At 36.0% G+C, this 25,266-nt stretch overlaps 1 protein-coding gene across 1 annotated transcript in view; it reads left to right on the top strand.

Moving 5' to 3' along the window:
• LOC138697884 (adventurous-gliding motility protein Z-like) overlaps window positions 1–25,025 on the top strand; it is a 137,633-nt gene extending 112,608 nt beyond the window's left edge. Inside the window, exon 7 of the transcript XR_011331627.1 lies at window positions 24,697–25,025. The gene's annotated coding sequence lies outside the window, so the exon portion shown is untranslated. The remainder of the gene's footprint in view (window positions 1–24,696) is intronic.
• The last annotated feature ends 241 nt before the right edge of the window (window positions 25,026–25,266 follow it).

Raw genomic sequence — 25,266 nt, forward strand, 5'->3', positions numbered from 1 at the left:
GGGGATCAGAAAATCCGCATGTAGTGAGGGAATTGGAAAGAGACAGCCCTAAGATTAATGTTTGGTGCTGACTTACACATGAAACTGTGAGTAGACCGTTCTTTTTTGTGGAAAACACTATCAATGGAAATGTGTATCTTGATTGCTGCAAAATTACGCCAGTCCTCAAATTCCATAGGGATATGCTTTCCAACAAGACGGAGCTCCGCCTCATTATGCATTACATCAGTGATGTCAAAGAAAGAGCGCATAACGGACGTTCGATTCCTTCCCGTGCTTAAGTGCTGGAGTGGGATGCCGTAAACACAGATAAGAGCAAGACACAGGGGCGGACAAAGTGAATTATTTTCACACGCCTAGACTTGAACGGAGCAGTATATACCGCACGCACTGGAGATAAGCGAGCGTTGGGCGTCACTTTACTCCTGTGTTTATGAAAACTTGTGATAAAGCTAGCCCAGCTATGCGCTATTAGATGAAACATAGCATGTTTTGTCTCCTGGCCTTGCTTGTCTCTGCTAGGTCCCGTCTCACAGTCAGCTGGTTAGTTCACGCGCGTACTGTTTATTTTCTTTATTTGATATTTTCAATACTTTCTTTTCAACGGTGCACCAGTAAAAAATATGTTTATTTGTACTTTCAATACGGAATCTAACCATATAATTTAAAAATATTTTTTCGTGGGCAAAGGCGTCTTAATGAAGAAAAATCTAAATTCCTCCATTTCCATAAAAACTAAGAAAAACTGTTTACATGTCAATATAAACTTTAATTTCTCAGCATCAAAATAAACTATGATTTTGACCATTGGGTGAAAGGGTTTCGGAACCACAACAGTTTAAAGTTGCTAATTTTGTGAAAATACGATAAATTAAAATATTTTAAATTTAAACAGTATTAAGTTCTGATGCCTCAAACTTTGCACAAAGCATTGTATCACAGTTGTCAACGGACAGAAAAAGTTTCATTGTATTTAAAAAATGCAAGGTCAATTTTCTCTATATTTCGGTCGATTTGAGATGGAATAGCCCATACATTAAATTTGAACACTATTTATTTAGGCCTACAGGACTGTCTTCAATTGAATACCTCTTTAATAACTGTACTTGATTTTTTTTGTTATGTAGCCCTATACATCTGTCAATTTAGTTTACGTATTTGGAAATTAGAAGTTTATGACATTAGTATATACACTGAACTTTTGTAAACTTTGTGTTTACAGCACATGTTTATGAATCATTTGTTTTTAATTTGTTGTTTGTATTTCTTTATGTTGGTGTATTTGTAATTGGGGATAACTCCCTGTAAGGACCCTCAATAAAGAAATACTAAATTAATTTATACATAGTAAATAATCTAGATATTTGCACTTACGGTAGTCTGTAATGTATGTAATAATCGTTCTTCCCCCTCGATATCTCTGTATGTTTGTTCATGGTATGTTGAATAATGTCGCTGTATGCTGCTTTTCTTACTAATCGTATGTTGTCCACATATTAAGCACTGTATTATCTCCTTCCTGTTCCTTGCATAGGAACTGCAGTGCTCATTCGAACTGGAACTTGTTATACGATCTCTTCGCTGGGTGCATGATTAATGCCAACTGTACATTGTACACCCCTCACTGAAGCTCGTATTCGTAGCTGGCGCGCTCTGCGTGCTCCAGTAGCGCAAGCGTTCTCGTAGCGCATATACGCTCTGATTGACATCACTGCATTACATGTTACAGATCACTTGAATGAATGCTTTCCTCAGCGATGGATTGGTCGAGGTGGACTTACAGCATGGCCTCCCAGATCCCCAGACCTAACCCCACTGGACTTCTTTTTTTGGGGGGATACATAAAAGGCATTGTGTACAAGACTGTAGTGGCAGATTTGGAGGATCTGCGTCGGAGAATTGTCACTGCTTGTGCAACTGTCACTCCAGAGATGTTACGAAACACATGGCAAGAACTTGAATATTGCCTGGACATCTGTCGTGCTACAAGAGGTGCACACATAGAAGTTTATTAGTGGTCATTCGAAACTTTGGAAGTCCCTTTGTCAATTCCCGCAAACAGCATTTTCATCCATCAATTATTTGGTGAGTTATTAAACTTTCTTATTGGTAAATTTTGTCCCGGACACCGTGTCCGAAATGAAACCTACCGATAAAGAAATGAACTAAGTAGACATTCATAAAAGTTACATATGGCAAGTTTGCACTTAAATGTAGAGAAACTCAAGTTTTTATGTCGTGAAATTGGCGAATCTGTTATTCCTATTGTTGTGTATACATAGATTGTTTTCCAAAATGGCTCCATTCACACCGCAAGAAAAAGTGTAGTGCTGTTATTGGTTAGCAGAATTTAAGTTTCCGGTTACAGTTCAGCGGAAATTTCGTGAAAAATACGGCCGTGCAGCTCCTGATAGGCACACCATTGTTCAGTGGCACAAACTATTGCTAGAAAATGGAGTCTTTCAGCGACATGGTGGCAGCAACGTTTCACGTGTGTGACTATGTTAATCGCCACAATTGCAGGATTTGGGGTTCTGAGAATCCTCGTGTTATTTTTGAACATGAACGTAATTCTCCAAAGTTAAATGTTTGGTGTGGATTAACCAGTTCAGAAGTGATCGGACCTTTTTTCTTCATAAAGAACACAGAAAATAGTGCGGTATATTTCGATATGCTTGAAAATTTTGCGCTACCCCTGATTCCAGAGAGGCGCACCTTCCAGGAAAACGGAGCTCCCCCTCATTATTGGGGACCAGTCGTTGAAACTTTACACAATGATTTTCCGGAACGATGGATTGGTTGTAGTGGTCCTATTGCATGGCCCCTACGATTTCCTGATCTTACACCATTGGACTTTTTTCATTTGGTATTCGTGAAAGACCGTGTATACACCACCAGAGTGGATAACCTTAAAGTGTTAGTTAAAGGATTATCGACATAATTAAGATCTATAACTCAGCAGATGTTACACAATGTCTGGAGATACTGAATACAGATTAGATATGTGTCGTGCTACTAGAGGGGAACATGTTGAGATTTACTGATGATGATATAAACTTGTTGAGTTGATTAATATTTTCCCCTAATTTGTTTGTGTGTGTCATAATTAAGGAATAAATTATTTAGTCTCTTTAACGGTAGGTTTCATTTCGGAACGGTGTATAATTTATTAAAACATCACATATCTGAGTGAAATTCGTATTTTACTACATTTAAACATTTTTTTTTCCTTTTAAGAATGATTATTATCGAAGTATAACACGTAACATTGTTAACATTATATCATTATCATGTCTACAATTTGAATTATTATTTAAATCTATTCAAACATGTGTATATTTTACAGAATCAAGAATCATCAGTTCAATACAAAACAATTATGCACAGAAGATAATTTGCAACAAAAAAAAATCGCATTACATTAAAAAAAAAAAACAAATATACGTTGTCATAATATCGTAAATATCAACCATAACGTCAGTAATATTTTGCATTAAATTTACGTCAAACTGTATTATATATACATAAGTATAACAACATTTTATATATTTTATCAATTTTCATATATTTCATAGTGCTATTTAACAAACATACAACATTGGAACATGAGTTCTATGTATTTTATACAGAGTGTCTCATTTATCTTGTGCACCTATTATAATTTTTTTGTTTGGATACGTATTGAAATTTTTGTTTTTGAGCGTTATGTTATAACGAGGGGCTAACATGAATGTGGAAATTTGGTGCATGTAACTACATTATGGTACAAAATACACGTGACGTCATCAATTTTTCAAATAGCACTACATACTTTAATTATGTTACATTGATTACACACATTAAGACGAGTTCAAAAATGTATCAGAATGTCATCCTCCTAATCAATAACAACAACAAAACGAAACAAAAACGTACTTCCAATGTGATGTTATGTTTGAGAGTCACAGAAGATGTTCCAAATGGTGACCATTCATAGTAATGCATATTCCAAGACGTTCCCCGAAAGACCGTATGACTGCTCGGCATGTTGCTGGATGAATGGACACACAAGCTTGTCGAATGCGTTGCTGCATGTCGTCTGGTACTGTCAGAAAGTTCTGCTACACACTGTCCTTTACAGTTCCTCACAGGAAGAAGTCGAGTAGCGACAGGTCTGGAGAATCTGCAGGCCACTGTGCGTGAATTGTGACGTCGACAGTTGTGGTTTGTTTCGATGTTAAGACAGCAAATACACGACACACGACGTGTACGGACGTCAGTCGTCTTTCGTTTTGTGTAAGTTAATGCACAAGATGAATGGGGCACCACAACAAACGGCACATTCTGATGGCATTCATCTTGCATTTTGTTGTTGTAATTGATTGGGAAGGTGACATTGTGATACATTTTTGAACTCTTCTTAATGTGTGTAATGAATGTAATGTGATTAAAGTATGTAGTGTTATTTGAAAAATTGATGACGTCACGTGTATCTTGTACCATAACGTAGTTATATGCACCAAATCTCTACACTCATGTTAGCCACTCGTTCTAACGTAACTCTCAAAACAAAAATTCCAATATATATCCAAACAAAAAAGTTATAATAGGTGCAAAGATAAATGGGACACTCTGTATATTAAATCACTTTATTTTCGGCAAGTTAGTAAATCCATACGCAAATCAATTAAATTAAACATATATTTTACAACCATCTTATATATAAGTCAATGTTGTTGTGTATGTATGTATGTATGTATGTACTCAATACAAATCTATACGCTTTGACCGATATTTGCCAAAGTTTGCACATTTAACCTTCATAACCAGGAGAAGAACATAGGCTACATTAAAATTGTGCAAATGGGCGTTAAATTAATTTGAAAAATAAAAAATAAAATTATATACCATCAAACATTCATGTATAATATTAAATGCAGTCTTCTCCAGTCAATTGTTCTTTATTATTGTCTGTTGTATTCAACATCGACTTTCACGAGGCCGTGGAAGAAAGAGCACGAAAGCATTGTTGATACATCATGAAGGCCAAAATTTAGACAATTCATACAATAAGTATCTTTCTGCAGTCCATGACCGTAGTATGAGTTTCTCGGTACAGTTGTAGATAGTGAGCAGGTTGTATTTTATCCAACCGAATTCGTGAATTCTTTGAAACCACATAATTTAATAGTCTACTTAATTTTGTATCACCAGTAGTACCGGAACTATTGTGAAATACTGACAAGCCAAAATTAAGCAATGGAACAAGAATTGGTATGAGAAAAAATAGTAATATGCGTTACAAGAGCGGTAAGTTGAAGTTTTCATGTTCGAGGAAATGTTTGAAAAAGCGAAACGTAGTTGAGCTTTTTTAATTTCCGAACAATTGAAAGAAAATATACCACTCGTGTATCGTACATTATTTTGTGCGAAGATCGTTTATTACGTACCTGAAAGAGGAATTTCTAATTAGTTGCAATGAAATCTCCATCTTGATTTCTGTTCAATGACGGCAAATTTGCAAAACAAAAACATCTATCTTCAACATTGTTGCTTTAAAATGTTTTCTGTGTTTACTATACTCCAGCAGGCCGTGATATACGTCTGTCTTTCCTCCCCCCCCCCCAGTCTATGATGAGTCTGGAATCTTGTTGATTTTTTCACGACTTCTTTAATGTTACTTGCATCACGAATGCAGTAACTTTAGTGGAGTTGTAGAGTTTACTTAATTTTTGCAAATATTTAAAAACAATAATTAACAGTGCTATTTAGGTGAAATTGCAGTGGCAAGTTTCCAATTTATAATTATTACTATATTGAACGTCTCTAAAATAATATGTTAAAAGCCTAAAGCAGTAAAATCAATATGTCACTTAAGCGGTAAGAAGAGGGAAATTGTTATGTGTGTTAGGTTGGGAATACTGAATGTGGAATTTTAGACTTTCCGCGGATTGTTTTATGCAGGAACCAAGCAAATACGCACGATCTCTCACAAAGGTAATATAAGTGACAATATTAACTGGTAAAACAAAAGGAGAAGATGTTTTTAGCTCAGGTATTCCTATGATACCTACTAACTTGCGTTTCGATTTTAAGCAACTGCAATTTTATTCCAGTGGGACTAGCATTTGTAATGGCCATATTAAAATAAAGCTTAGGGACAGTCGCTCAAAGTTACAATATTAACTTCGAAACTCCGTGTTTTTCACATTCCCAACTATGCAGCTTGCTCTCGAGTGGGCACATCTAAACATATTTTATATACATATATTTATCCAAAGGAGAGGAAAACAAAGCATTTTACACATATCAAAAAGCAACTCAATATTTTTGTTATGTTGTTAATGTTAGTATGTAAATGTACTAAGCCCAGTGAAAATAACATGGTATTAATTCTAAATTATACGTCTCTCTAAATATTGTTGTTCATGTCCGAAAATTGTTCCTGCGAGATTCTATATGTATAATCAGCAAGGCCCGGATCTTGGAGACTTGTGTTGCTGCATGTACGTAAGTAACCGACTTCAATGTCAACATAAACTCATTCCAACCCCGCTTCCGTAAAGGAGGTACTGTCAGATCCGCTTGAAAAGTGACTTCAGTCTAGAACAACATATATTTTATTAATAACCTTGGAAAATGCATTGAATTTAATGGTGTGCTCTGTACATTTTATTACAGTGTATGACTATGTACATTCGAAGGCTTTCGAATTGAAAACTTTTTCGATTGTCAGTTAGAACCGATTTTAAGCGCGAAAAACTTATTTCCACGTCACAAGACGTGACGGGTGCAAACTTAAAATACTGAATGTATTCACTGTCACTGTTATGTGTTTGATTTTCAGTACTTGCTAGCTGATCACGTATTTGGCAAAGATCAGAATATCCAACATTTTTGTCAATAATTGTTTTCAGTTTTTGTGTCACTGCTTGGGCGGGCCCCTCTCTGACTTGATCTAGGGCTGTGGACAAGTCTTGTACTACTTTAAGAGACTTCGATATTTCCATGGCACTCGTTTCCAACAGCTTAATACATTTTGACAAATCCTTGAACTTCGGTTCAATATACATAATGTGTCTCTTAGCTGTTCCGACACTAACTCTTTAGCTATGGCAACTGAAGAACAATCCTCACTATTGAGCACTGCTAACACGTCTACTATTTTTTCGTAGTATTTTGCATAGTAGCTTGCAGCATCCAACCAAGTACCCCAACGTGTTATGATTGGCTTTGGAGGTAAGGGAATTTCTGGCGCTATATTTTTAAATACTTGTAACCTAGTAGGTGCCTTTAAAAATATTTTTTTCATATTTGATATGAACCGGTCCACATCTGGATAGCAACTCCTCACAGTCTCGGCTACTCTGTGAAGACAATGAGCAAGACAAGTCATGTGACAGATGTAGACAATGAGCAAGACAAGTCATGTGACAGATGTTAGGGTAGCTTAATTTTATTTGTCTGCCTGCTTTCATCATGTAAGCAGCGCTATCGGTGACTAGCAGGAGGATATTTTCACGTTTAACTCCGTCTGGCCATAAAAGAGACATTGAGTTTTCAAATAGTGTTACAATGGATGCATGATTCACTTTATCAAGTACCTCTGCGGTTAACAAAAACTTTTCACCAGGTCCATCAGGACTCAATGTTCCGACAACGACATGTGCTACAAATCGCCCTGTTTCATCAGTCATTTCGTCCACAGAAACCCAAATCTTATTATTTCCTACCGCTTTCCTTATTTGATTTAAAACATCTGCATAACAATCTGGCAGATAGTTTTTGCGAAGAGTTGATTCGGAAGGAAGTTGTTTTTCTGTATATTTTTCTATGAAGTTCTTAAAAAAAACATTCTCTACTTTATGGAATGGAATGTTGGCCCCCAACATCATCTCACAGACGTCCCGAAAAAATGTAGACTTCCGACTTGAGAGAGAAGTAGATGGAACTTTGTTTACTTCCTGCTCCGATAAAGCTACAATTGCCTTATTTTTTTTTTTTTTTGTGTGTTGCAATGTCTTTCAATGAATGCTCGTTTCCAGCCTCTAGTTTGTGTGCGGCACAATCTACAAATTATAAATTCTCCATTCGAAGAAAATATTTCACCTCCTCCAAATTCCTCCACGAAACAATTCACCTATAATTCAAAGTAGTATTGTTAAACTTTTATAACACCACTTCTAATAACACATATGTTGTGAGTTCTCAAAACGTCCGCTTACCTGCACTTCTTTGAATGTAATTGGCTTCGCCATGACTCGGTTACCTCGTCCGTATGCTGTACTTGTATGTGCCCGCTTTGTTATTAGTTGTGACTGTCACTGTGCACTTGCAACGCAAACTACCAGCACAAACCCCCCGTCCTATCTGAAGTCGTAGTCGCGCGGAGAACACAGACGTACCGAACATCCGTGGCCTGATAATCAGTCATTAATCAACAGCGAGCGAAGACAGTCATGTTTTAACTCAGCTCAGCAGAGCCAGACGCTGACACAGCAATGTAAGGTTATAGCTCCGGGTATGAGTACACTCATCTGAAGTGGAACATAATATAGTGGAAAATTGTGTGTATTACTAATAAAGACCAACAGCGAACACTAAGTTTTTGAATTACTGTGCAAGTGAATTGAGTAAGCAAGATGGGAGTTGAGTTATGTGTATATCGAGCAAGAATAGGAAGATTCAGGATAAAAATGGTTGAAGTGTGTGGAAGGCAGAACCCCTGGGGATACGATCAACTACTTCGTGCAATAGGAATAGTATTGACAATATTACTGATAATTGAGGGTGTTGAGTTAAACCCGGCGCCGACAAATGGAAAAGATACCTACTTCACTTTTATTATCAATCCGTGAAGAGATGGAGGGATTCAAGACAATGATGGAGGAAAACAAACAGAACTTCAATGAACTGAACAGTACAATATACAGACTGAAGGACGAAATTGTGAATAATACTGAGAGCATAAAGAAACTTCAACAAGAAAACGACCAACTGCAGAACAAGATAAAACATTGCGAATTCCAGTTGAGGAAGAAAAACTTAATTATTTTTGGAATGGATGAAGAACGGCGTGAAAATGGGCTAGAAACATATAATTTAGTAACTCATCTGTGTAATGAAATTTTTGGCCTGAACCTAAACAATGATCAGATTGAAGAAGCCTTCAGAATTGGAAGAGGGAAGAATCGTCCCATACTAATGAAATTTACAAGTATGTGTACTAAATTATTTATCTTGGATCACTTGAATATGCTGAAAGGTACGAACTTAAGAATTGAGCAGGGCTACAGTGTGGAAACAAGGAGTAAGAGAAAGATGTTACTACCATTTATGAAAGAGGCGAGATCGAGAGGTCAGTTTGCGATATTATTAAGGATAAAATAAAAATTAATGGAAAACTATGTGACTTAGAATATTGTCAGAGGAACTTCAAATCACAGAAATCCCAGGTATCCGAGAGTAGATATTTCCCAACCAGAGAAAAAAATAGTTCAATACATATTTCGTCCCATACTAGAGTGAATACCGAACAATCGGAAGAGATTTTAGATAAGTTGGTTCGTGATGGCGAGGAACGATCGAGTCAGTAGAATGAAGTATGGGCGGAATTAAAGCAAACATCGGAGACTAGACAGCTGATGGACGAACGTGACGACCGAGCAGGACCCAGTCAGGAATCTGCTGAGCCAAGTGGAAGTGTAGACCGAGTAGGAAATCGCAGTAACATATGGTCTACCCTACGTGAGTCAGCGAGAAGAAGAAAACAAGAAGCGGAATCAGGTGCGTTTTAAGGGTTAGTGTTCAGAGAAGACGCCAGGATGTGAAAAGTGTGATGGGTGAAGAGATAGTGATTTCGTCACCACAAGGCAGTATTTTATCGTTGACGGGTACATTTAAGGGCCAAAAAAGTTACAATTTTAGAAGTTGGTGCACGAGCGGTAAAAAATAAATAAAGGTCTGAATGAAATTACAACAGGAAGTTTGGTGATTTAATGTCGTAAATCGTGTTTTAGTGTGATGAAAATGTGTTTAGGGGATCATAGATATAGAGATCAGGTAGGAAGTTAAAAAAAAAGTTGGGAAATTAAAAAGTGGCTAGTTAATAAATATAGTTATTTAGATTAGATTAGATTTATTTATTTAACCTGGTAGAGATAAGGCCGTCAGGCCTTCTCTGCCCCTCTACCAGGGGATTACAACTATAACATGAACAATAAGATTACAATTAATATTAAATTTACAATTACAATTAGAATAAAAATTAAAGTACGACAAGAATACCTGATTAATGAAAGCTAGACATTTTATCATAGAAGTTAAGAACAAAGAATATTTTTGTATTTACTAAATTACAAATTAAACCTACAATAACAAAATTCTATAGTGATGAAATTACCGGATATTGAGATATTTTGTGGTAGATTAAAAGAACTATTTACAAGAAACCATGTCTGAACGAGTCTCAATTACTGACTAAGTGCCTAGTAAGTTTGCGTTTGAATTGAATTTTATTTCGACAGTCCCTGATGCTAGCAGGTAGCGAATTCCAGAGTCATGGCAGGGCTATTGTGAAAGAGGATGAGTATGAGGTGGTGCGATGGGATGGTATTGTCAGTATTGTTTCATGGCGAGAGCGTGCGTTCAGATTGTGGTGGGAAGAAAGGTAAGTGAAGCGAGACGACAGGTACGAAGGAATAGAAGAGTTCAAGATTTCGAAGAGAAAGAGAAGTGAATGTAAATTTCTTTTCTTATCTAGTTTAAGCCAACCTATTGCTTCCAGGGATGGGGTAATATGATCATATTTACGAACATTGCTTACAAAACGTACACACAAATTATGAGCACGTTGAAGTTTCATTTTGTTGTCGCTGGAAAGGTCAGTCAGTAAAATGTCAGCATAGTCAAAATAGGGAAATACAAGAGTCTGCACAAGGGACTTTTTTAAGCAAGAGGGAAGATGAACATTTATCCTTTTTAGCACATGAATAATAGAATATACTTTTCTGCAGGTTTCTGTGATTTGCATGTCCCAGTTGAGATTATTATCCATGTGAATGCCAAGATTTTTTACCGAAGAACTGAAAGGGATATGCACTGTACTTACTTTAACGGGGGAAATGTCGAGGTGCTTTACAGCGTCGGTTTGCCGTTTGTGTCCTAATATGATTGCTTGTGTCTTTCCAGGATTGATATTAAGATGGAATTTCTTTGTCCATGTCACAATCGAGTCAATGTCTTTGTTCAATTGATCTATAGCGTCATTTATTCGATCTAAGCGGGAAGAGATGTAGCATTGAAGGTCGTCAGCATACAAGTGATAGTTACAATGCCTTACATGAGATGTAATATCACTGACATATATTGTGAACAACAATGGTCCGAGTACCGAACCCTGTGGTATACCTGATGTTATGTTAAGCCAGGAAGAGCTTCGATTCCCGGATACAACACATTGTTGTCTTTCCCGTAAGTAGGATTCGAACCAACTCACAGCAGTCTCTGACAAATGCAGATTTCTCAATTTATGGGTGAGCAGGTCGAAATTTACAGAGTTGAAAGCTTTGCTAAGGTCAAGAAGTGTTAGTATTGTTACTTTATTAGAGTCGATTGCTTCACGAATGTCTTCTGTCACTTTAATTAGAGCAGTGCTTGTGTTGTGTCCAGCTCTGAAACCTGACTGATACTTGTAGAATAGTTTGTGTTCGTTCATGTAGTTAGTAATTTGTCTGTGTACGATTCTTTCCAGTGCTTTTGATATGGCTGGCAGGATACTGATTGGTCTATAGTCGTTCGGGTCGGTGGGAACTTTGACTTTTGGAAGAGGAAGAACGAAAGCTTGCTTCCATATTTTAGGGAAAGTTGAAGTGATTAAGGAACTATTGAATATGTGTGCAATTGTAGGTATTACTATGTCTTGTATTTTCTGTATGAGTAATATGCTAATGTTGTCTGGCCCTTGAGCTTTCGTCTTGATGCGTCGGATGGCTTTCATTACGTCAATAGGAGTGACGTCAGTAAAATAGAATTTGTCTCGAGTTGGGGGAGCTGAGTCAGGCAAAACTGTGTCTTGTTTCGTTGTGTTGTTTAAGGTCGGGTCCTTTACAAAGTGTTCGTTCAACCGGTCAAGTGGGATGGGTATGTCTGCTTGTTCACTAGCCCTTCCAAGTCCAATGACCTTCAGATTTTTCCATAACTCGGAAGGGGTTGTGTTGGGCTCTAAGTTTGTAGGAGTATTTGAGTTTAGCGTTTCTTATTAGTTGAGTCGTTCTGTTTCTTAGGTGTTTATATAAGTTAAAATATTCGTCGTTTTTGTTGCGGGTGTATTTCCTATAGGCTAAGTCGCGTTCGGACATCAGGCTACGTATTTCAGTCGTCATCCAAGGGGCTGGGGTCTTTCTAGTACGTTTGGTCTTTAATGGTGCGTGTTTGTCATAAAGTTGAAGTATTAACGTATTGAATAAGTCTACTTTCTCGTCTACAGTTCGTAATGTCCAGATCATGTGCCATGGAAGTTGCGCAGCGTCTTCTTTCAGTGCAATATCATCTATTCTTTTGATATCCCTGTAAGTAATTACTCTAGGAGTCGATTTAGGACACTGCAGATTAAACGATAGATAAATGATATCATGCCCTGATAGTCCTGGTGCAGGCAACTGTCCATGCGTCAGTATTTTGTCGGCATTGTTAGTAATTATCAAGTCCAGTGATGTGTCTGTACCTTCCGTATGATGTGTGGGAGCTAGGGGTAGGATTACCATATCAAGGCACTGAAAGAATGATTTAAGTCTTTTAGTCGTACTAGAATGTAAGTCAAGTAAGTTTGAATTGAAGTCACCCATGATTATAACGTTCTCATATTGCGGCGTTACGTTTAGTAAGGCGGTTTCGAAATCATCTACGTCATATATATGTGGGGGTTTATATACGACACACACTAGACATTTTGTAAATAAGGTGCAAATTTCAATGAACATGAACTCGGGTTTGGCAGAGTACTGGCTTGGAGAATGATGAATAATTTTAGGTCGCAAATCGGATCTAATATAACCAGCCACCCCTCCGCCTCTCTGAAGCTTATCGATTGAAGCTTATTGTAAAGAAGTAAATCTTCGAAAGTGATGTAGTGAAGCTATGATAGATGATCTTAGTGATAGTATTTTCTGAGTGTTGATTGTGGTTAAGAAATGAATGATCAAACTAAAGTGAACTAGATACTCAAGTCAAGATTTAATAAGATTATAATGACGTGTATTAGGTAGAAAAAAGATCCCAATGATAACCGGGTGAAGTGTTACGAGTTAGATGTAATGTAGAAAGACGGAATTATGTATAAATTTAGTTAGCAAGATTATAATGCTGAAAGGAACGTAAGTATATAACGAACAGATGGTGGACATGTAAGATCATTAAGAAGAAATTGACTGATTGGAGTTAAGTTAATAGCGAGAGTAGAAGAGTAGGCTCTCGAGATTGCATGCTAATTGTAGTTATATTAATAGAAAGTTATGGTGAAACCCGTATACATAAGTTGTGGTACACCATAACTAATATAAATGTTGATGACAAATAAATATCTATCTATCTATATGTATAATCACGTTGCCAATCAGTTAAGCATTGTGGGAAGAAAAATGTCTTAATTTCTAAAATATAGCCTACGTATCCCACAATAATATTATTTATGTTAAAAGTGACTTATTGCGAATTTATATATTGTATCTTTATTTTGTATACAAAATAAGATATAATTAATATGTTCCTAATTTCTGAGATACACTTTCTCAAGTCACATTTAAAAAAAAAAAAAACTTAGTATGATATAAACTGGCGTACAGCGGTCAAGGGGTAAAAAATATTCTAATATAAATTAAATTATATAACGTACATATAGATTCTTTGGTATGACTGATGAAGATATACATTTTTGCTGGCGATGACACCCCAACGAGTTAAGACTGTTAACAAAGGAATTCCCTATTTATCGTCAGCTCTCTCTGAATTTCAAGTACACATAGTCATGAAATTACGTGAAAAGTGTGTCAGGACAGCTTCACATCAATGTACGGATCTTATATCATTTTATTTCTGTCTCTGTGTAACGTCACATTTGCGGCGGGGAGGAAAGGAGATAGCAGAAAGGTTGTAATGTTTTTTAATATTCTAACACTCACGAATAATATAAGTCACTTGAAATTTAATAGTCCTTGACCGCCAGAGATGGAATGTTAGATCTGTAGAGCATTGGGTCAGCGCTATGTGGTGTATAGGGACCAAGGGGTGTGTTTTTGTTTTGCTGAACTTCAAGACAATACTAACTCATTTAAAGTTCGTGTGACTGTAGCCTGTATATATTTTCGTTGGTTTAACTTTGTTTATAGTTCGATTTTTTCTATTATATTATTTTATTTCTGGTGATGTAGAAGAGATGGTATAGTGGCCTTAACTACACCAGATTAAATAAATAAACAAAAATAAAAATATATACATATATATATATATTATTAAATTTTAAAGAACAGTTAAACGCAAGGCTCATGATGCAATGTTTTGTTCTCGGTGCCTGATCTACAACTCTTTTAAATTGAGTTAACCCTGGTAGGCATTAATTATTTCATGTAAGTGACACTATGTAAAGATTCATCTTTATGAACGAGATTGTCTATAGTTCAGTTTCCGAGATTTCCGAAACGTCTAACAACCAGTTTAATTAAAAATAGAAGCAAAAATGAAAACCCGGGCAATGCCGGGTGTTCTCAGCTAATATTAGATATTTATTACATATAACTCATGATTTTAATTAATTTTATTGTTATATTATACATACGATAAATACATCACAGTGAATATACTCTATATGAGACTTACGTTTAGATATCGTTAAAACATTTAAGTATCTGATGATGCCGTACAGGCGACAACATTCGTACATTTCCTTTAGTAATGTGTATTAGCAAATATTAATTTACAACAAAAAATTATTAATTACCAGCGGCGGATTTTCAGGGGAGGCAAGGGAGGCCTGGCCTCCCTAAATATTTTGTCAGAGATAACACAAAATGTGTTATCCCAGCTCTCATGAGCTGAGATGGCAATATTCAAACTGACCGCGTTTCTAGTCTTAGGGAGGAACATGTAATTCGTGCTGCTAGCAACAGGAAGCGTTGCAGGTAGCACTATGGGGTGGAATACACAGAGCACAAACACGGAAGTTACTGTACTACAGTGACATCTAGCGACCTTGCGTTCTAATAGTTGGGAGTAGGTAGGCAAAGCAGAACTCAGCTCCTGGTAACCATGACAACAGCTGTTTAGCCAATAGGGAAGCTGTCATGTTCGCGCACTTCATACGAAAAAAGACGCCATGAAAGGAGTTGGTTTTGGCTTAGGCTCCTCGCTTCAGTCTGATGCAGTGAGCTTGTAGCAATGGATGTGAGTGATGATATTGTGGTTTCACTGTTGGAGGTTCCCTTTTCACGACGAAATGAAATCGACAGAAGAATTATACTACAGCAAGGTAGACCTACTCCGAAATTTTCATTTCTTCAAAATGACAAAGGTAAGACCAGAACATTTAAATCCTCGTGGTACGATCAAAACAAGTGGCTGTGTGGTAGCAGTACGAAGGAGAATCTGTTTTGTTGGCCATGTATACTTTTAAGTAATAACAAAGGCGTCTGGTCATATGAAGGCTACAGTGACATGAAAAACTTGTCTAGGGCTGTAGTTAGGCATAGCTCAAGTAGAGACCACTTGAATTGTTACGTGGCATTTAAGGACTCTGTAAACAAACCCTTAATATATCGGAAATGTTGAGCGAACAGAATAGACTGTTAAAAATTAAATACAATGAAGTAAAACTCAACAGGGAAATTTACAAAATTTTAATTTATGTTACGTGTGCTCTGGCTGCGCAAGAAATCGCGTTCAGAGGCCATGATGAAAAGGAATGCTCTCTAAACCCTGGAAATTTTAAAACTATATTTCTTCTAGTTCTAAGTAGGGATGTGGCATTAAAAAACATTGGGAGAATATGGGATACTTTTGAGGGGTATCGAAAACAATTCAGAATGAACTCATTGAGTGCATTGAAGAAGAAATACAAGATTTCATTGGAAAAAGAATTAATGAGGCCCCTTTTTTTGCCTGTATTGTTGACGAGACGACTGACATCATTGAAACATTTCAGTGTTCTATCGCTGTTAGGCTAGTTGACACAGAAGGTGATATTCAAGAATTTTTCCTTGGTTTTCATGATGTTAATGAAAGCAGAAATGCTGAAGGCTTGTGTAATGTACTGTGTAATGTTCTTCAGAAATACGATGTTCAAAGTAAGTTAGTGGCTCAAACCTATGATGGCGCAAGTGTTATGGCGGGTGAGTTGAATGGCTTGAAAGCTAAAGTTAATGAGCTTGCTCCACAAGCTTTATTTACTCACTGTTTTGCACACAGATTGAATTTAGTTTTACAACAGAGTTGTTCTAAAATTAAGTCTGTGAAAATTTTTTTCTCGACACTTCATGGAATACCTGCCTTTTTTAATCGGTCCTCAAAGCGTATTGCTATTCTCGACAGAATTGTGGAACAACGTTTGCCTACAAGCAGTGATGTCAGGTGGAATTCTAATACCAAACTCATTTCTGTAGTGCACACAAAAAGGGTAAAATTAATCGAAGCTTTCAATGAAATAATAGATTTCCCGGATTCAAACGGTAATTCAGCAAGGGAAGCACAAGGATTTATGAACAACCTACGAGATTTCAATTTTGTTTTTCTTCTCTTGACTTTCCAAAAAATATTTAATAAAACTGAGTTATTATTTAATATTCTTCAGAAAAAACAAATGATATTCGGAAGTGTATCAATGCAATTTCAGATTGTGTCTTGTACATAAGAAATTTAAGGAGTGATCAGCAATACAGTGTATTCATGGAGGCTGCTGGAACTGCTACCAGGTCAGATTCATTGACTTCTTTAAGAAGAAATGAATTAATGGAAGAATGTGCTCCTTACAAGTACAAGCAACTGTACTTCGAAATTTTGGACAATATTTTAACACAGTTGGAATCAAGATTTCAAAATTATGAGAAATTGAAGTTTCTTGAATTAGGTGACACTACTCGATTTTCAATTTATAGTCAGTATTTCCCTACTGAAGCACTAGATTCATTATTTCAGAATTATGAAACTTATTTTGACAGTGTGAAATTGCGTGTTGAGCTTCAAACTGTTTTTTCTCCACTGCACAAGGAGACATTCCATGGCAAGAGTTTGAGCGAACTGATAAAGAAGATGATTGAAAGTGAAACAAGTGAAATTCTTCCCAATGCCTTTAAACTTTTCTGTCTTATAGCCACAATTCCTTCCACAAGTGCTTCCGTGGAAAGGAGTTTTTCGTGTTTGAATGGCGTAAAAACTTTTTTGAGAAACTCCATGATTCAAGAACGGCTCTCAGCATTGGCATGTATATCTATTGAAAAGGGGATCCTCCACAAATTTCAGAGTCGACCCACATGGAATGATGACCTGATCGATGGCTTTGCAAAGAAGAAGGATCGTCGAGTGAATTTGCTGTTCAAGTAATGTGAGTACCGGTATATGTATTTTTAAATAGTTTTTATTTGTAACCCTTCATCACGTGCTGGCCTCCCCAAGTTTTGAACCCATCGTCCGCCACTGCTAATTACATGATTGAGAAACTTTAAATAATATTGTAATCATCTACAAATGTTAAAAAGGGTAAGTTCCGTCAATCTGTTTACGAGTAAGTAAGTATTGTAAACCAAAGCCTCATATCCACATATGAAGCCTGAGAAGCCGTTTGTTCACCATTCATGTTTCCAAAATCAGAGACCACAAAATTCGCATTTTTAAAAACAAATGGTAAAAATTGCCGTGTTGTGATATAATTTAATAATTAATTCTGCCATATTCTGTGATAATATTAGAATAGAAGATCTTGTTTACTACACTCTAAAAAGTATTAGGGAGATCTCGGTACTTTTAAGAAAAGTAGCCATTGCGAGAATTGTTCCTGGTGAAAAAAGTCCGAACTAGATGAGATTTATATCGACTGTGTTTGTAATCCCTTTGTAAGTGAATCTCTTGGCTTCAATTTGTGTTTTACATTCACAGAAGTCAATAAACACAATACATGTGAGTTACACTTTCCTTTTCTGTCATGTAATATAATCCATCTTTAGTTTATTGTACTTTGACTGGATGTGCGTTATATTAGTAGAAGCCCACATTATTCTATATACATTATACAGATTAGTAAACACCTCCAAAAATTACCCGCTGTCGGGTGTGCTGTCATATTTTGAATTAAGGTGTAGGCTAAATGTGTTTTGGAGAGACCTAGACATGTGTCAAGTTATTCCTGATTTCGCTTGCGGTCCTTCTTAGGTTACAGGGGGTCTGTCTCTATCAAAATTGCGGTTTGTTTGGTCTCAGGATGGTTCGCAATCCTTCAGAAAGCTTTTTAGTGTCACTTTTTCAGTCTATCTCTTTTTCTCTCGTGTGTCTGCCTTCATGTATGAAACTACTCATCTTCAATTGAATCTATCTTGATTGAACTTAATATTTTAATTTTCATTTATATCGGACAAATAGGAAACTGCGCAACTCTCGATACCAACATGGGAGATCACTTAGTTCGTTATATCCTTCGTCTTGATTTTAAACGCTATATGAATTAATATTAATTAAGAGAATGGACATCCTGACGTACTGCAGAATAACATGTTTTGAGTACGATCTGGTTCTAGCCAAAAATCGATGTGAAATTTGCGTTGAAAAAGACATTACCACTTCCCCAAAACTAGTGTTGTGGGATTTTATCGATTAATCGATCAATTTCTGTTGTAAGATTAATCGATCAAAAATATTTAATCGAATAATTGAGTTGATTAAAATTAATCGGTTGTACTTGATATTAATTATTGTTTTGTTAATGCAAACAGACTAAAAATTCCGACAATATTCGTCTGTCAGAAATTACTTACTTCAAAGCACAATAGTATCGTTATTTTGTAACTGCAAAACAGATAGTAGGATAGGATAAATCTTTGCACAAACACTTCAGAAGGAGATGGAGATATGAACATAGTGATCTGTCTACCCCTATTGAAAATTGAAACAATGCGAAATCCTTATTAAGTTTTATAGTTTTTCAAGAAAACTTCCACCTTGTTGTCAGCTCGTCTTCCTAGCATGTGAAATACATACTTTTCTGTAATTTTCCCGCTCACCCCTTAGCCATGGCTACACTGTGCAAATGAGAGAGTATCTACCTTCTTATTTTTCTAAAATTTTGTAATTCGATTACAATAGGAACCAGTCTGCTGTTTTGACCACTGCAGTTCCTTTACTGAGTTTGTAGATGAAGTGTGTGCGTTTAGTTTGCTAAAGAGCAAATCAGATTACTGTGTTCTGTGAAAAGTGAAAACTCCGTTATGTCATATGAGAATTTCAGAGGTAAACTCGATGAAACGTTTGGATTTAAATTGAACGATCGTGGAGAAGCGATGGACAGAAAAAAGTTCTTTCGTGTTTAGTGATGGAGGAAACATTGTTAGTAAACGTAGAGCGGCACTTAATTCGAAGCATGTGAATGCACTCATGTTTAAAATCATGGATGAAGCAGTATTAACTAGGTGAGTCTTCATAATTTTTTTGAGTTTGTCTCAAAAATCCCCAGAGAAATTGACACAATAATAATAATAATAATAATAATAATAATAATAATAATAATAAATATGTTAGTATATAACTAAAATAGTTTTGTTTTTTAACATAACGATACAGTACTATAGAAGGCTGTGAACTGAATGGTATTGTTTTGATCTGGAGTTATAATTTGATATAGTCTTTCTTGGTAATATCATTAAGTATTGATTGTTCGAAGTGATAATATTGAAGAATACAGTTTTATTTATATAGGTGAATGTTAGTCACAGTTATTTTTCATTTCTTCAGAAGAAATTTACTTTTATATATATTTTGTGGATTTGATACATGGTTGCTAAGGACATAATTATAACTTACGAAACTTTTAGTTCTAAACAAATAATTTATAGTCTATACATTTTTGGAGCGTATTATTATCGAACTGTGTCTTTTATAAATTTAAATGTTGAAATGCGTCTGTCACAATAGTGAAACAAGAATATTTTATTCGATATATAATTACCTTATAAAATGTCACAAGATAGCACAAATGAAGGAACAGCACGTTGTCTAATTTGCAGAAAATTATGTAAATCAAATGCAGGAATAAATATACATATGGGTAAAGCCTATCCAGAAGAGAGAAGAAAAAAATTGGCACATAGGTATACTACAGCATTTTCTCATTCATCAGACTTTAATAACGCAAGCAATATTTCACCCAACAAAAACATTACTGACACCTCAGCTACATATCAACAGAGTTTCCAAAAACCCCTCGAAACAACAAATCGAAATTCTTTTTAGTAGTTGACAATCAGGATCTTGTTCAAGTTTTCCAACAGAATGAAGATATAATATCTTATCCAGAAAATACACAAAGTGATCATATAAGTTTTCATCCAATGAAAAAGTGGGAAGAAAAGCTATGCCACATCCAATCTGTAGGAACGAGTGAAGATCCTGAAGCTCTAATGGAAGATGTTAGGCATTTTTTCACACAGCAAATGACTGAATTGCCAGGACCCCAACACCCAGCTGTGAAGCATTATTAATCTCGTAAAGTAAGTAAAATTAACAGTAAATGTAATTATAAAACAACATCCAATTCACAAAAGAAATCTAAGAAACAGCGAATGAAAAATGGGAAAAAAATGAGTATGAACTAACCCAGTATCAATTTTACAATCAAAGACGTAAAGTAGCAAGAAAAGTTTTACATAATTTAAATCACAAAGCTACGTGTAAAATCTCGACGCGTCTGATAACTGAACATTTTGAACATGTTTTTAGTACTACGAATAATAGCTCCTCTCTTTCTGATGAGGATGAAGATTCCATACAATTTCCTGAAGATATAGTTATTACTGAGAGTGATATTCGTAAAGCGTTATTTGGTATTAAAAGTTGACACTTCTCCTGGACCAGATAGAATAACAGTACGCGTTTCAAGGCATCTCAAAGCTACCAAATTTCTTACACTGCTTGCAAACACTATGCTTCATTTTAATCATGTTCCAAAATTCATGAAATTAGTGCGAACAATTTTAATACATAAAGGAGACGACGTGAACGATTTAAAACATTGGAGGCCAATTACTATTTACTCCGTCATTCGAAGAGTCATTGAAAGAGCCCTTGACATTAAGCTTCCATCTTATATTGTATTAAATGCTCATCAGAGACGTTTCATTAATATACCTGGAACTCATATCAATGCATCTTTAATAAATGGATATCTTCAGTCATCTAAGCTTAATAAGGAGGACTGTTGTGTCGAGTTTCTGGACGTGTCTAAAGCCTTTGATTCTGTTGGCCATGAACATATTCTTAGTGCCCTTAAATCATGTGGCGTTCCACAGAACCTGTTCAGACTTATTGGTTCCTTATTAACTAATAATACAATTCAAATAGAAACTAACTACACAAAAACCAAGCCAATAAGCGTAAAACGAGGCGTTGCTCAAGGATCTCCATTGTCTCCAATAATTTTCAATTTTGCACTGAATTGCGTTCTTGAACATTTAACAGATCATTAAATTAGCAAACAATATGGCTATCTTCAATCATCTAAGCTTAATAAGGAGGACTGTTGTGTCGTGTTTCTGGACGTGTCTAAAGCCTTTGATTCTGTTGGCCATGAACATATTCTTAGAGCCCTTAAATCATGTGGCGTTCCACAGAACCTGTTCAGACTTATTGGTTCCTTATTAACTAATAATACAATTCAAATAGAAAGTAACTACACAAAAACCAAGCCAATAAGGGTAAAACGAGGCGTTGCTCAAGGATCTCCATTATCTCCAATAATTTTCAATTTGGCACTGAATTGCGTTCTTGAAAATTTAACAGATCATTAAATTAGCAAACAATATGGTTTTACACTTCCAATGATCTTCAAAACCTAAGTGCTTTTGCATTTGCTGATGATTTGGCTATCGTTGGAAAAGATGAAAAGTCAGCAACAGCTCTCATTGATATGGCTGAAAGTAAATTAGATGAACTAGGTCTTGAAATTAACATTATTAAAAGCAAGTGTATAATTCTCGAAAGAGGTATTTTAACTAAAGGAGCTCTCATTTCACTTCATGGATCAGCTATACATAGTACTGATGATAAATCTGAAACAATTAGATATCTGGGAGTTGATTTTCGCGACAAAATATACTTAGATAAAAAGAAAATTATAACAAATTTAACACGTGATCTTAACAATCTTACACAAACTCCATTACTGAAGCCTGATCAGAAATTGAAGATTGTGAATGAATATATATATATGGCCTGGGCTCATCTATCCTTTGCAATGTGCTCCACTTGATCAGCTCCCTGACAGCTTCCTTAAAGATCTAGATAAAGTAATTATAAGTGCTGTCAAAGAAATGATATCTCTTCCTGATGATACACCTAATGACATGCTATATTCTTCTAAAAAAGTGCGTGGCCTAGGAATTATTAAGGCTGAATGGGAAGCTAATATTCAGCATTTTAACATCTGTAAACGACTCTCTCAGGTCAGTGATGATCATCTCCTTCTTGTCAGGAATCTTGAAGAGAAGAAAACTGCTCTCAAGCGCCTGAAAATTCCTGAAGCCAGGATAACACCTCGAACTACTGGAAGATATCTACGTTAGGAATTGCGAAAGAGATCGTTTGAATCTTGGTGTCAGTTACCTCATAAGGGGAAAGGTATAGTCATCTATGAAGAATATCCAAGAGCCAATTCATGGTTCAGCACCAAAAAGAATTTGTCGTCTTCGGAATATATTAATGCAATCAAGATGTTCTGCAACCTTACTGCAGTGCGCTCGTTCCTAGCAGAGCTTTCAGCACGACCCGTTGCCGTCAACCAGATTGCAACGAGACAGAAACTCTTGGCCACGTGTTGGGCTTTTGTCGGAAAGGAGAGTTATTGCGTAACAACAGGCATCATAGAGTCCGTGGAGCTATCGCCTGTCTTCTTCGGAACAAGGGTCGGGAAGTTCATGAAGAGGTCCACTGCATTTCTGAAGACGACTCTCACAAAAGAGCGGATATAATAACAATAAACAGGGAACAACACAAGGCTATTATCATAGATCCAACTATACGCATGGAGAGAGATCTAAACCAAGCTCATCAGGTTGATCAGGAAAAAGAGGGCCATTTATGAACCTTGTATTCCCTACCTTAATGCCAAGTATAACATCCCTCTCTTCACTTGGTCATTGACAGGTTTATTTTTTGGTGCTCGGACTTCTTTACCAGAATTTACAGAGCTTTCAGCACGACCCGTTGCCGTCAACCAGATTGCAACGAGACAGAAACTCTTGGCCACGTGTTGGGCTTTTGTCGGAAAGGAGAGTTATTGCGTAACAACAGGCATCATAGAGTCCGTGGAGCTATCGCCTGTCTTCTTCGGAACAAGGGTCGGGAAGTTCATGAAGAGGTCCACTGCATTTCTGAAGACGACTCTCACAAAAGAGCGGATATAATAACAATAAACAGGGAACAACACAAGGCTATTATCATAGATCCAACTATACGCATGGAGAGAGATCTAAACCAAGCTCATCAGGTTGATCAGGAAAAAGAGGGCCATTTATGAACCTTGTATTCCCTACCTTAATGCCAAGTATAACATCCCTCTCTTCACTTGGTCATTGACAGGTTTATTTTTTGGTGCTCGGACTTCTTTACCAGAATTTACATATAATGTTTTAAAACAATTATCAATATCATCTTTTGAAATTCAAAAAATAATCTCGCAAATTCTTCGAGATTCCCTGGAGATTATACAGTTTCATTTATATCACTGAGAAGGCCTTAATTAAGGATATGCTAATTTTAAATAAAATCTTTTATTTATAAGTATAATTTTATAGTCATCTTCTAAGATTTTATTTTATAATTGATAACACTAGTCTGCGATGAAATTCCTGCCTCCAAAGTTTTAATGTTTTTGGGGTATTTTTAGCATGCTGAAATCAAATTCAAAGCCAAAAAGTTCCTATCACGTACCATTTTTTTGTTATTTTAATTTTCTTATAATATATATTACGACAATTTATAGCGTAATTATTTAAACTGTAATACTTTAACATATGTGGGTTTAGTATGTTAGGATATGAAAACCAAATGTATTGATTATAATCAATGGTGCTTAATTATTACATTTTATTTTTATAACAGTATTCATATTTAATTAATTATATTTATTTGCTATTAATTTAGCCTACACAATATTACTGTAATATCAAAGAATCTACTTCGTAGCTATATGTTAATTTCTGTGTGGAAAATAATCCAAAAATATTGCGCCGTAGGCCTTCCTACCTAGTGAATTTTATAGAATATTTGTACAGAAAATGCTATGGATTCGCATTCGTAGGCATTCCTGACACGCGTTGACGTCTGTGCTTTCAAGTTTGGAACAGCGATGACGAGAATTCTGTATAGATCTAAAAAATAATTATCTACACTAATACAGCAAAGTAGATTATATTATATATCCAAAAATACTCGAATTTTACAACAAATTTATAAGTTTTATTTTAATTTTAGGAATGAAACGAAAACTTCTACACTCAAAGGATAGACAAGCTAAAAGGAGGCGATTGAGCAATTGTGATCAAACCGCAGAAAGTCTTCAACCCCAAGACCTGCCCATACAAAACAGCGAACTGACAGTTGCTGACGATGTGACGCTGCAAGAAACTCACTCCTGGTTCGAACGCTTACCCACAGAGATAATTCTCGACATATTCCAATGGCTTCCTCTGCGAAATCTTTTGAATGTAGCGAATGTATGCAGGAAATGGAACATTCTGTCAGGCGATCAATATCTTCGGAAACATCTCACAATTAAAGGTTCATCTCCTAGAAAAAAAAAACGATTCGTTTCTTCTGAAGAAGGCATCAAACTTAAAACCTTTGAAACTAGTTAGAAGAAGTTATGTTAATCATATCATCAACCAAATTTGCAAGAGTAACAAAAATTTGACGACTCTCATAATCAAAAGATGTCTTGGGAAACCTCACGAGATGTTTATCGAATCCAAAACTATTTGCAAAATCCCCAGAGCATGCAAGAACCTTGAGGAGTTGACTACAAAGGAAACAGAAATTTACGGC

The sequence above is a fragment of the Periplaneta americana genome, chromosome 1 (genome assembly GCF_040183065.1).
Source record: "Periplaneta americana isolate PAMFEO1 chromosome 1, P.americana_PAMFEO1_priV1, whole genome shotgun sequence".
Lineage (NCBI taxonomy): Eukaryota > Metazoa > Arthropoda > Insecta > Blattodea > Blattidae > Periplaneta > Periplaneta americana.